Genomic DNA, 12,776 nt, shown 5'->3' with positions numbered 1-12,776 from the left:
TGCTTGTCCAGGTGACTCAATCAAGCTGCTTACGGTGCAGAGGAAATCTTTGGGGCTCTTGAGTGTAAAATCTCAGCAGTTTGAAGTTGTCCAGAGTGCAGTATCTGACCCAGTGGCATTGACTTTTGATGTTGCACGAGGCTGGTATTTCTGGGCTGACAAACAGGGTAACATTTTCAGAAGTGATGGACAGCACAGCTTCACAATCTATAGAGGTAAGTTGATCTAACATCATACAGTATTATTGGCTGTATTTAAGTTATCTCAGGTATGGAACACAACCATTTTGCATGAAATATGAATACAGAGCTCCCATTACTCCCAAATGTATTGGGAGTATTGTGAAAGTGTTTAAACATTATCACCAATCACCTGCAGTCAACCAATTTTTTTTTGTATTGACAACAGTTTTTCATCCCATCTTTTTTGTTTGTGCCTCAATTACTCATTGGTGATCTGAAAACCTCATAAACCACAGGACTGGAACCACCGATCTAATACAACAACTGGCTGCCTAAACACTTTTCAGCCCAGTCAGATTTGTGCTTCACACTCATAATTTGTTTTTGCAGTGCCTCATTTTAGTCTTTAGTTATTTTGTACTGCTTTGGTTGTAGCAGTTTGTTATTGTATATCTTATTGCAAATCACATTTATCTTAAATCAGGTGCAGTTGCTGTAAGAGACTTTGTCAGTGATCACATTTCTGCCCACTGAAATTTTCTGGGTGTCATTCAGATTTTTTGGCAGGTCTTGTTTATCACGCAGATATTGCCTCAACATTATTTTGTTTAATTCATTAAAATACATATTAGTCTGGACATTTTTTTGTACTCTATTGTTATGAACAGATTGATTTGTAACAAAATCTACAACCTGAGCAAAACACCCCAAACGTATCTTTGTTTTCTTTGAAATAGGGGGACCTGGAATCAAGAGTCTAGCATATGATTGGTTGAATGGATACCTATTCTGGGCCAATCAGGAAACGGGGTCAATCTACATGTTGACAGCTGATGGGAAAAGTTACACTACACTGCTGAGCAAAGGCATCAGGCCAACAGAGTTGGTGCTTATACCTGTGGAGAGGTATGTTTGAATTCAGGGTCTTTCTGCAGGATTTATATTATGACATTGTCTCATTTTAAATTATTTTTCCGTTATTAAATTTTATTCCCTGTTAATAAAAATCTAATTTTCGTATGTTGATGGATTGTATAATTGAGTAAAAGACTCCCCAAAAATCTTTTTTATGGGGAGTTGTGAATGATGAACTCTCCATCAAATTAACCTGCAGAAAAGAGGATTCACTTGGATATAGCTCATTCAAATTCTCTGCTCTCTACTGCCAAGCTTAATGTTCTGGATTAATTCTGGTCACGGGGCTAGAGTGACAATTGAGATGTCATGGATGGATGGGTCAGACAAAAGATCTCTGGCTGCGCTCACCGCTCAGTCTGCCCACAGCCTCACAGCTGATGTGGCAGCTAGGAGGCTGTACTGGATCAGTGACTTCAAGAAGGTGAGTTCATAAGGTGGGCAGATCAAGTGCTTCAGACAGTGAAGAGTATGCACTGCAGGATAGACTACCTAAAATTAATGTTTGCAGCTGCTGTGTTTTGCTCTAGATGTTAGCAACTCAGAAGTATGCCTGACCTAAATGTGTGTGGTTGTCATTCATTTCATTCTTTTCATTTCGGCTTTTCCCTTCAGGGGTCGCCACAGCGAATTAGTCTCCTCCATCTAACCCTGTCTTCTGCATCCTCTTATCTCAGTCACACCAACTACCTTCATGTCCTCTTTCACTACATCCATAAACCTCCTCTTTGGTCTTCCTTTAGGCTTCCTGCCTGGCAGTTCAAAACTCAGCATCCTTCTACCAATATATTCACTATCTCTCCTCTGGACATGTCCAAACCATCTCAGTCTGGCCTCTCTGACTTTATCTCCAAGACCTCTAACATGTGCTGTCCCTCTGATGTACTCATTCCTGATCCTATCCTTCCTGGTCACTCCCAAAGAGAACCTCAGCATCTTCATCTCTGCTACCTCTAGCTCTGTCTCCTGTCTTTTCCTCAGTGACACTGTCTCTAGACCAAACAACATCGCTGGTCTCACCACAGTTTTGTACACCTTTCCTTTCATTTTAGCTGAAACTCTTCTATCACACCTGACACTTTCCTCCACCCGTTCCATCCTGCCTGTACACGCTTCTTCACCTCTTTTCCACACTCTCCATTGCTCTGGACTGTTGACCCTAAGTACTTAAAATCCTCCACCTTCTTGATCTCTTCTCCCTGTAACCTCACTCTTCCACTTGGGTCCCTCTCATTCACACACATGTACTCTGTCTTACTGCGGCTAACCTTCATTCCTCTCCTTTCCAGGACAAACCTCCACCTCTCTAGCTTCTCCTCCACCTGTTCCCTGCTCTCACTGCAGATCACAATGTCATCTGCAAACATCATAGTCCATGGAGATTCCTGTCTAACCTCGTCTGTCAGCCTGTCCATTACCATTGCGAACAAGAAGGGGCTCAGAGCTGATCCCTGATGCAGTCCCACCTCCACCTTGAACTCCTCTGTCTCACCTACAGCACACCTCACCACTGTCTTACAGTCCTCATACATGTCCTGCACCGCTCTAACATACTTCTCTGCCACTCCAGACTTCCTCATACAATACCACAGTTCCTCTCTGGGCACCCTGTCATAAGCTTTCTCCAGATCTACAAAAACACAATGCAGCTCTCTCTGGCCTTCTCTGTACTTCTCTATCAACATCCTCAAAGCAAATACTGCATCTGTAGTACTCTTTTTTTTGGCATGAAACCATACTGCTGCTCACAAATGCTCACTTCTGCCTTTAGTCTAGCTTCAACTACTCTTTCCCATGACTTCATTGTATGGCTCATCACCTTTATTCCTCTGTAGTTGCCACAGAGGAATAAAGCTAAAAAATGGGCACCAGCACACTTCTTCTCCATTCCTCAGGTATCTTCTCACTAAGATCCTGTTGAACAACCCAGTCAGAAACTCTACTGCCACCTCTCCTAGACACTTCTATACCTCCACAGGCATGTCATCAGGACCGAGTGCCTTTCCACTCTTCATCCTCTTTAATGCCCTCCTCACTTCATTCTGACTAATCTTTGCTACTTTCTGGTCCACAACAGCCACCTCTTGTAGTCTTTGTTCTCTTTTTCCTCGTTCGTCAACTTCAAAGTACTCTTTCCATCTTCTCATCACACTACTGGCACCTGTCAATATACTTCCATCGCTATGCTTAATCACCCTAACCTGCTGCACGTCCTTCCCCTCTGTCTCTGTCTTGCCAACCTGTATAGATCAGTCTCTCCCTCCTTACTTGGAATGCAAGTCATCATAAGCCCCTTGTTTGGCCTTAATTTCATTAATCTTTCAAAATCTGTCATATTAAACATGACATTATTTCATCCAGTCAATAGAGACGGTGAAGTTGGATGGGACAGGACATTACTCCTTCGCAGGACTGTTTAAAAGACGACCGGCTCTCAGCTTGGCTGTGTTTGAAAGTTTTTTTTACTGGGCTGATGAAAAAGGACTGTGGCAAGTTCCACAGAACCAAACGGACAAAAGGAAGTTCATCTCGAAAGCAACACTACCAGTATTTACTGTTTACCATGAGCTACAGCAACCTCAAGGTACAATGGATGCGTGATGTGCAATGTTATGGATTACAGTTAACAGTATCTCTTCTGAATTTCTGCTGATGTTGGACATTATGGTGGCTTTTCTGTGCACAGTACCCAGGAACGTTTACTTTTTAATGGAATACTTATTTACAAAACACATGTACGATTATGTCCTTGTCGGATATTAAGAAATTTTGGGGGTTTTTTTGTAATCTTCACGTATGTTGTGGAGTTGTCATAGTTTCTTTCACATCTAATGGTGGTACACAGCATAACATCCTGTCATCAATCAGGTTCTTCTGCATGTGCAAAGACTCCATGCTACCTCTGCCAGCTAAGTAAAGCCAACCCTGCTGGATTCACCTGTGCATGTCCAAACTCCAAAGTACTTTTGATTGATGGAACCTGTGAATGTAGGTTCAACAAACTTTTATTTTCCTCATCCTTATTTTGTCACTTTACAGGGAAAGTAAATTGTATCCAGTTCTGCTCATAATATCCTTTGTTGACAAAATGCCTCAAACTGATTAAAAATTATGTAAATACTTTGAGTTTCAATTTGGCACAGATAGAAAAGCCACAACAGTAGCTTTTTAAAAAAAAAAATCCTCTTATAACCTGGGTAAATGTCAGTGTTGTTTTGTCCCACAGATCCAAGGTTTATTTATGGTACCACTAACACCATCACCATGCTGGAGTTTCAAGGCAGAGATTCTACTAAAACTCGGCTATTTGCCACTGATGATGGCATCCTGTCATTTGATTTGGACTGGTACAGAAAATGGCTGTACTGGTGTAACCAGACTGGCCACATCCAACGTACCAGTCTAACCCAGGTGAAGACAGAGGTGGTCCCAACACTTTTACCAGGTTTGTATTTCAAGTTTGTTTTCTTTAGAGCACAAGTTACTCTAGAGAAATGGAGAAAACAATCTGTTACAGTCAAGTGATGTCTTGCAAAATGTAACAATTCCTGTCTAAAACCTTTCAAATTGAAGATTTATTTGTTCTGTTATTCCACTGCAAATTGAGCATTTTGATGGACATGTTCTTACTGAATGTAATGTAATGAATAACTTCTTCAGCTGAGCTGAAGCCGAACTGGCTTTTGATTTAACTGCTGTGCCCTTTTTTTTTCTGAAGTAATTGTTTTTTTCTTTACAGTTTGTGTAATAAAAATTGACCAGAGGACGGGGAATCTTTATTGGGTGTCATGTGACCAAAGCAGCATTGGAACCACAACCACTAACAATCAATATCAACAACAGCTGTATCATACGACGAAAGAGATTCAAGATCTGTATCTCGACTGGCTGACGGGTGGCGTCCTGTGGCTGGAGGGAGACAGAATCTTCACCATGAGCATGTTGGGGGGGCCAGTCAAGGAGTTACTACAATTAGCGGGAGGAATCAGGGGCAGCATTGCCTTCGATCTCTGGGCTCATAGTCTACTGTGGAACTCAAAAAGGGCAGGTCTGTAACTTGAATTTGGAAGTATAAATGTGATGCTCAATGTCCACCATCTGAATCTGTTTTGGAGAAATATCAAGAAACAAGATATTGGTAAATCTTTTAAGACGGTCAAGTTCACAGCTTTAAGAAGTGGGTAATGTTGGTCATAATAAATGCACCTCAGTAACTAATTTTTACCTTTTAGAATCAGTAGTATGCTCACATTCATTTCATTCTTTACAGGCAGTAATACATTTAATGTTTAGTCACTTTTAAAGGCTTACTTTTGAAGCTCAACCTATTGGAGTTTTGGGTCTTGTACTTTTTTTTTACAGGTTTAACAACGATGAGTTTGGTGAAATTAAGAAGCCACCATGCTGGTAAAAGATGGAACATTTCAGGCTCAATTGTTGCTGCCTTTGAGCCCTTCCTGTTATCACTCTCAAATGATGTCATGACTCTCTGGGACCAGCGTGACAGGAGCTCCATCAGTGATACACATGTCGGAGGTCAAGTGTTAAGTGTAATCTCTGCACTCAGGAACGTCAGTGCAGGTTAGAACCTGTTAGTCTTCCTCAGAGGAAGTGAACAGCAAGAATCGACATTTACAAGCTAATTCAGCATGATTGTGTTATCAGTTTATGGAGGGAGCTATTTCACTTAAAATGTTACGAAAAACTTGTACTTGCTTCTAAATTTCCTGTATTCCTTATATAACTTTCCGCAGTGCCCAATAATTCTGTCTGTGATGAACAGTCTATTCAGTGCCAACACTCTACAGTCTGCATCTCAAAAGCCCAGCAGTGTGACAGTAAAAAGAACTGTCCTGAGGGCGATGATGAGGATTTCTGTGTCACCAAATGTAGTTCCAAAGGTAAAGCAGTTTTGAATTCACTGGAACGGGCAGTGTGGTTTCGAAGTGATATGAATGAACATTTTTACCACTGATGTATAACTTGTTTCTGTTTCTTTTTTTCCCTGTCTTCCAATTTCAGTGGATTTCATGTGCCAGAACCGCAGGAGTTGTATCTCCAGGAACTTTGTCTGTGATGGTCATTCTCATTGTCAGGATGGTTCAGATGAGGTTGGCTGTCTGACCGGAACTTCAGGTACATCTTGGGGAAATGTCCTGGAGTATGCTATTGGCTCAAAATCATAAAAGGATGGCACAGGGTGTATTTTATACATACGTGTGTGTGATGGGTAAAAGGATTGTTGGGATGGATCAGCAGTGATGTGGTGAGTTTCCTAACACTATTCACTAACATTATGGAATCCACAATTAAAGGATCAGTGATGTGATCTATTTTAATTCTACTGATGATAAAAAATATTTAAAATTACCTTTGTAATTAGTTTCTCAAATAGTAACAGAACTATTTGTATCCTCAAGAGGTCCTGGGACAGACTACAAGTTCAACAAAGCTCAATGTGGATCAATCATATGAAATGCATCCAGTGACCAAACTTCCTGCTCAGACTTCGCTGGTCTGCAACAGCCCCTCTGTGCTCTGCCCCCACTCTTCTCTCGTCTGCATTTTGCCGAATCAGTTTTGCAATGGTTTTAAAGATTGTCCCGATGGCTTTGATGAACAGAACTGTGTGACAGAATGTCCCTCACAAAGTAAGATTTTAATGTCTTTTCTCTGATCTCAAATGTAACAAGTCAATCATGCTCAGCAAATACTAAAGTATGTTGAAATATGAAAATATAGTTCATTAACATTTGAAAGTTTGCATTTTACATCTGTTTTTCAAGATGACTTCCGCTGCAAAGATCGTCGGAGCTGCATCCCCAAGACTCTGGTTTGTGACGGCCGCTCTCATTGCCGAGACGGCTCAGATGAGATCAACTGTCCAAGTGTAACTACAGCTGCAGCTCGAACGAACGCCCTCAGATGTCGCATCGGCTCCAGAATGTGTCGAGATGGCACAGAATGTGTCCTCTATAGTCATGTTTGTGATGGAGAGGCGGATTGTCGGGATGGATCAGATGAAGATGGATGTGGTGAGTATCCGAATGATTGCTTTTTTGAAAAATTGCTAAATGTTTTGTAGACAGATGCTATCTACTATGAAAGGTTTTCTGTAAAAACTTAATATATATGGATTATAATGGAGGCAACAAGAAATCTTGGACTAATGAGGTTTACCTGTTCTCGCATATACTGCTATGTGTTATATTATGAATAAGACAATACTGTGTGATACTTTTGAAGTCAAAATTTTGCTTTCCATTGTGTTGTTTTCTTGGATACTGCAGAGATTGTTCCTACTGACACCACAGCAGACTTACTTGAACCTCGTCTCCCTGTCAAACCTTTGACTGAGCCATCCTGCACCAGTCCTTCAGTTCTGTGTCCAGGTTCCTCTTTATGCATCAAACCAGCTCAGTTTTGTGATGGAAGGAAAGACTGTCCTGATGGATCTGATGAAAATTGTGTCAAAGGTTGCGCTAAGAAGAGTAAGTCGTCAATTATGATCCAGAGCTCAACCACTCTTGCAAAGTAAAGGATCCCATCTTGTTGTATGATTTTTGACAACTCGTCCAATTTTTTCTCTTCAGCTGAGTTTCTGTGCAAGGACCGTCGGAGCTGTGTCTCCAGGAGTCTGGTTTGTGACGGCCGCTCTCATTGCCAAGACGGCTCAGATGAGATCAACTGTCCGACTGGAGCTCCTTCTACAAGCAGAACGACTGTCTTAAGATGTCGTAGAGACTCCAGACTGTGTCAAGATGGAACTGAATGTGTTCTTTTTCTTCATGTTTGTGATGGAGAGATGGATTGTAAGGATGGATCGGATGAAGTAGGATGTGGTGAGTATCGAGTGCTTTTACAGTGATAAAATTATTAAATTGATGGTTTAAAGTCAAACTGCAGAGTTGCTGAAATGTTGGTTAAATATTTGCAGATGTGGCAGACACTCCCACAGCCATTCTTGCAGTAAATCTGAACTTGAATGAATCTCCTCCACCTCTCAAGTCATTTACTGAGACAGCCACCAATCCACCCTGCACCAGTCCCTCAGTTCTGTGTCCAGGTTCATCTTTATGCATCAACCCAACTCAGTTTTGTGATGGAAGGAGAGACTGTCCTGATGCGTCTGATGAGAAGAAATGTATAAAAAGATGCCCTGACAAGAGTAAGTAGTCATGTTGCGTTATTTGAAAAGTTGTTCCTCAGAGGGTGTCATTGCGGACCCAGTGGTGTGAACACACATGATTCTTGGTATGCCTACGCTGTTAACTTAAAGTATAGAGAAGTAATCTAGTACCGTTGTAGTCACATCTTTGAATGTTTTTTTCTTCTACAGCTGACTTCTTAAATGAATTGATTTGAGAACAAACATTACATTTGGATTATTGATCCTGCTAATTTGGACCATACAGAAGTCATCCAGTGTTGAACATCTTGTACTTTTGATAGATGACTTCCGCTGCAAAGACCGTCGGAGCTGCATCCCCAAGACTCTGGTTTGTGACGGCCGCTCTCATTGCCAAGACGGCTCAGATGAGATCAACTGTCCGACTGGAGCTCCTTCTACAAGCAGAACGACTGTCTTAAGATGTCGTAGAGACTCCAGACTGTGTCAAGATGGAACTGAATGTGTTCTTTTTATTCATATTTGTGATGGAGAGATGGATTGCAAGGATGGATCGGATGAAGTAGGATGTGGTGAGTTTGTGTATGACTGCGTTTTTATAAATTACAAAATGCTTTGTGGACAAGTAGAATTAATAAGCGGTCTTGTTTTATACCTAAGACAGTGATCTTCACACTTTTTTATACCAGGGACCAGTTTTATGTACTAAAATGTTTCCACGGACAGGTTAGAGGCTCGGGTGTTTAAATTATAAAAACCTTTGTGGATTCGTAGTATTTCATCTGAACCATTGCACTTTATATTGGGCAATTAAAGAATTTTTTTAGTATAATATCAACTTACCATGATCTTGAGTCAGTGGGAATCAGTTCTTTCCCAATAGTAAAGTGCTTCTTAGCTTTAGCAATGCGGTCTGCAGCTAAAGATGATCCGGAAACTCAAATAAAAAAAATATTTTGTACCATAAAATATTTGTTAGTGGATTGGTATCAATTCATGTTTCGGACTAGGGGTTGGGTACCCCTGACCCAAAAGATTCAAGTATGAATAATAGAAATCAAAAATGGCATGGTATCAGCATCTTATAATTGCGACTACTGGAAGATTGCACCGTATACTGTTAATAATGTAATCCTGAGATTTTTAAGTCATCAATTTCTTTTAGATGCTGCAGAGAGTCAAAGTGAATTTCCTCTCCCCGTCAAACCCATCACTGAGCCACCCTGCACCAGTCCCTCAGTTCTGTGTCCAGGTTCATCTTTATGCATCAACCCAACTCAGTTTTGTGATGGAAGGACAGACTGTCCTGATGCGTCTGATGAGAAGAAATGTATAAAAAGATGCCCTGACAAGAGTAAGTAGTCATAATGGGTTATTTGAAAAGTTGTTCCTTAAAGGGTGTCATTGTGGACACAGAGGTGTGAACACAAATTAGTCCTGGTACGTACATTTGAAGTATACAGAAGTAATCTAGTACTGTTCTAGTCACATCTTGAATGTCTTCTTTCTTCTATAGCTGACTTCCGCTGTAACGACCGTCGGAGCTGTGTCTCCTGGAGTCTGGTTTGTGACGGCCGCTCTCATTGCCAAGACGGCTCGGATGAGATCAACTGTCCGACTGGAGCTCCTTCTACAAGCAGAACGACTGTCTTAAGATGTCGTAGAGACTCCAGACTGTGTCAAGATGGAACTGAATGTGTTCTTTTTCTTCATGTTTGTGATGGAGAGGTGGATTGTAAGGATGGATCAGATGAAGTAGGATGTGGTGAGTTTTTGTGCATTTTCAAACTGCTATGAAGATAAAATTGCTTTGTGGCTTAAAAAGGAGGCTATAGGAATATTAGACCTTATGCTTGTATCTAATTACTAATACTGATCATCAAATAATAATCTGATGTTTTAAATCAAAAGTAGTATTTTGTGGTGAAACATGTTTTACATGCTGCAGAGATTGTTCCTACTGACACCACAGAGGACTTAAATGAACCTCGTCTCCCTGTCAAACCCCTCACTGAGCCATCCTGCACCAGTCCTTCAGTTCTGTGTCCAGGTTCCTCTTTATGCATTGAACCAGCTCAGTTTTGTGATGGAAGGAAAGACTGCCCAGATGGATCTGATGAAAACTGCCTAAAAAGTTGTTCTGACAAGAGTAAGTAGTCATATAATGATTTAGACATCTTGTCTGAACTCAACCACTCTTGGAAAGTAAACGATTCTATCTCGTTGTTTTTGTATGATTTTTGACAACTCGTCCAATTTTTTCTCTTCAGCTGAGTTTCTGTGCAAGGACCGTCGGAGCTGTGTCTCCAGGAGTCTGGTTTGTGACGGCCGCTCTCATTGCCAAGACGGCTCAGATGAGATCAACTGTCCGACTGGAGCTCCTTCTACAAGCAGAACGACTGTCTTAAGATGTCGTAGAGACTCCAGACTGTGTCAAGATGGAACTGAATGTGTTCTTTTTCTTCATGTTTGTGATGGAGAGGTGGATTGTAAGGATGGATCGGATGAAGTAGGATGTGGTGAGTATCGATTGCTTTTACAGTGATAAAATTATTAAATTGATGGCTTAAAATCAAACTGCACAGTTGCTGAAATGTTGGTTAAATATTTGCAGATGTGGCAGACACTCCCACAACCATTCTTGCAGAAAATCTGAACTTGAATGAATCTCCTCCACCTCTCAAGTCATTTACTGAGACAGCCACCAATCCACCCTGCACCAGTCCCTCAGTTCTGTGTCCAGGTTCATCTTTATGCATCAACCCAACTCAGTTTTGTGATGGAAGGAGAGACTGTCCTGATGCGTCTGATGAGAAGAAATGTATAAAAAGATGCCCTGACAAGAGTAAGTAGTCATGCTGTGTTGTTGGCCTGGATGACACGGCTAAATAGAATTAGTTTTATATGCTGCTTTGAAACTGCCAAGTTTCAACACAGTACTATCTTTACCTAAAGCTCCATTCACTGTTTACTCCAATACAAGGGTGTCAAACTCATTTTCACAGAGGGACACATCAGCAATAATGACTGTCCTCAAATGTAACAAAGTAATGTGAAATAAATGCAACTACTCCTTAATGTTAAATAATTCTGAATTTATTACTTATTCAAGTTACAGATGTTGGTGACACTGAAAAAACATGTTCTGTTATAACATAAATCCTTTTAATCTGTCAGGTTATGAAACCCACAACTCCATCTATCACGGATCAAACTACCCAAGTGAATAAAGAAAAATAAGATCATAAAAGTTAGGACATTGACTTTGTTCAAAATAAGTTTGTCAGAGTTGAAAAGGGTTGAATTACTGCGTTGTGGGAAATGTAGTTTTGGTCAAAGCACACTTCTGACCTATTTATTTTTAGACACTCTGACCTTTTATGCCCTGGCGGGACACACTGGGCCCCGAGGCCTTGAGTTTGACACATGCTCTAATACAAAGTCCTGTGTTCAGGACCCACCTTTAACTAGCTGTTTATCTTAAACCTTTCTTTCTGTTGAATTATTGCTTTTGTATGATTGTAATCATTTTAACATCTTTCTCTTCAGCCGATTTTCTGTGCAAGGATCGTAGGAGCTGTGTCCCCAAGAGTCTGGTTTGTGACGGCCGCTCTCATTGCCAAGATGCCTCAGATGAGATCAACTGTCCGACTTTAGCGCCGCCTACTGGCCGAACGAATGCCATCAAGTGTATGAGAGGGTCAAAGCCATGTGATGATGGCACAGAATGCGTTTTATACAGTCATTTATGTGATGGAGAAAATGACTGTTTGGATGGATCAGATGAACAGGGATGCATGCAAACTTGCAAACAAGGTTATTTTTTAAACTTCTATTAAAATCAAATCACTGAAGTTTACCATCAAAGATATTTTAGCACAAAAATATACACCAACAAATGTTTCTGCAATCTATTTTAGAGGACAATGCCATTGTCAAGTTTCTAATGTCATTTGGAGGATCATCCAGTGTTGTTTCATTAAAAAACCTTTATTCTTTTTCCCAGGTGAGTTTCAGTGTTCACACGGGAAGATGTGCATCCCAGACTCTCAGGTGTGTGACGGGAGGTCTCAGTGTCGGGACCAGTCGGATGAACTGGACTGCAGAGCACGAAGCAAGAGCTGTGACTATCACTGTGCAGATGATAGTCGCTGCCTCCCAAAGGACTTCCTGTGTGATGGAGAGAAGGACTGCATTGATGGCTCAGATGAATTTGGTTGCAGTAAGTCTTCATGTTTTGTTGTAATAATAGTAAACATGTTCGTGGAACTTAACCCTAATGAAATAAAACAAACTTATATCTTAAACTTGACATGAACATTAACTTATTTGTGTATTTACCTTAAGTTTTTCTAGCAAACAGCCCCACATGTGAGTGCTTCAACTTTTGATTTCCACATTTTTAAACTTTGCAGACCCCGTTTTAGATGTAACAGAGCCCCCTCTTCCTTCCACCACAACAACTTGCATCACCCCATCAGTAGTGTGTCCAGGCTCATCAAAGTGTATTTCTCAAAAACAACTGTGTGATGGACGACGTGATTGTCCAG

At 40.9% G+C, this 12,776-nt stretch overlaps 1 protein-coding gene across 1 annotated transcript in view; it reads left to right on the top strand.

Annotated features, from left to right (window-relative positions):
• Window positions 1-12,776, top strand: part of LOC137608841 (low-density lipoprotein receptor-like) — a 32,345-nt gene that overhangs the window by 7,004 nt on the left and 12,565 nt on the right. The gene's annotated exons all lie outside the window — the stretch shown is intronic.

The sequence above is a fragment of the Antennarius striatus genome, chromosome 15 (assembly GCF_040054535.1).
Source record: "Antennarius striatus isolate MH-2024 chromosome 15, ASM4005453v1, whole genome shotgun sequence".
NCBI classification, from domain to species: Eukaryota; Metazoa; Chordata; class Actinopteri; order Lophiiformes; family Antennariidae; genus Antennarius; species Antennarius striatus.
This window is presented reverse-complemented; position numbering and strand designations above follow the sequence as displayed.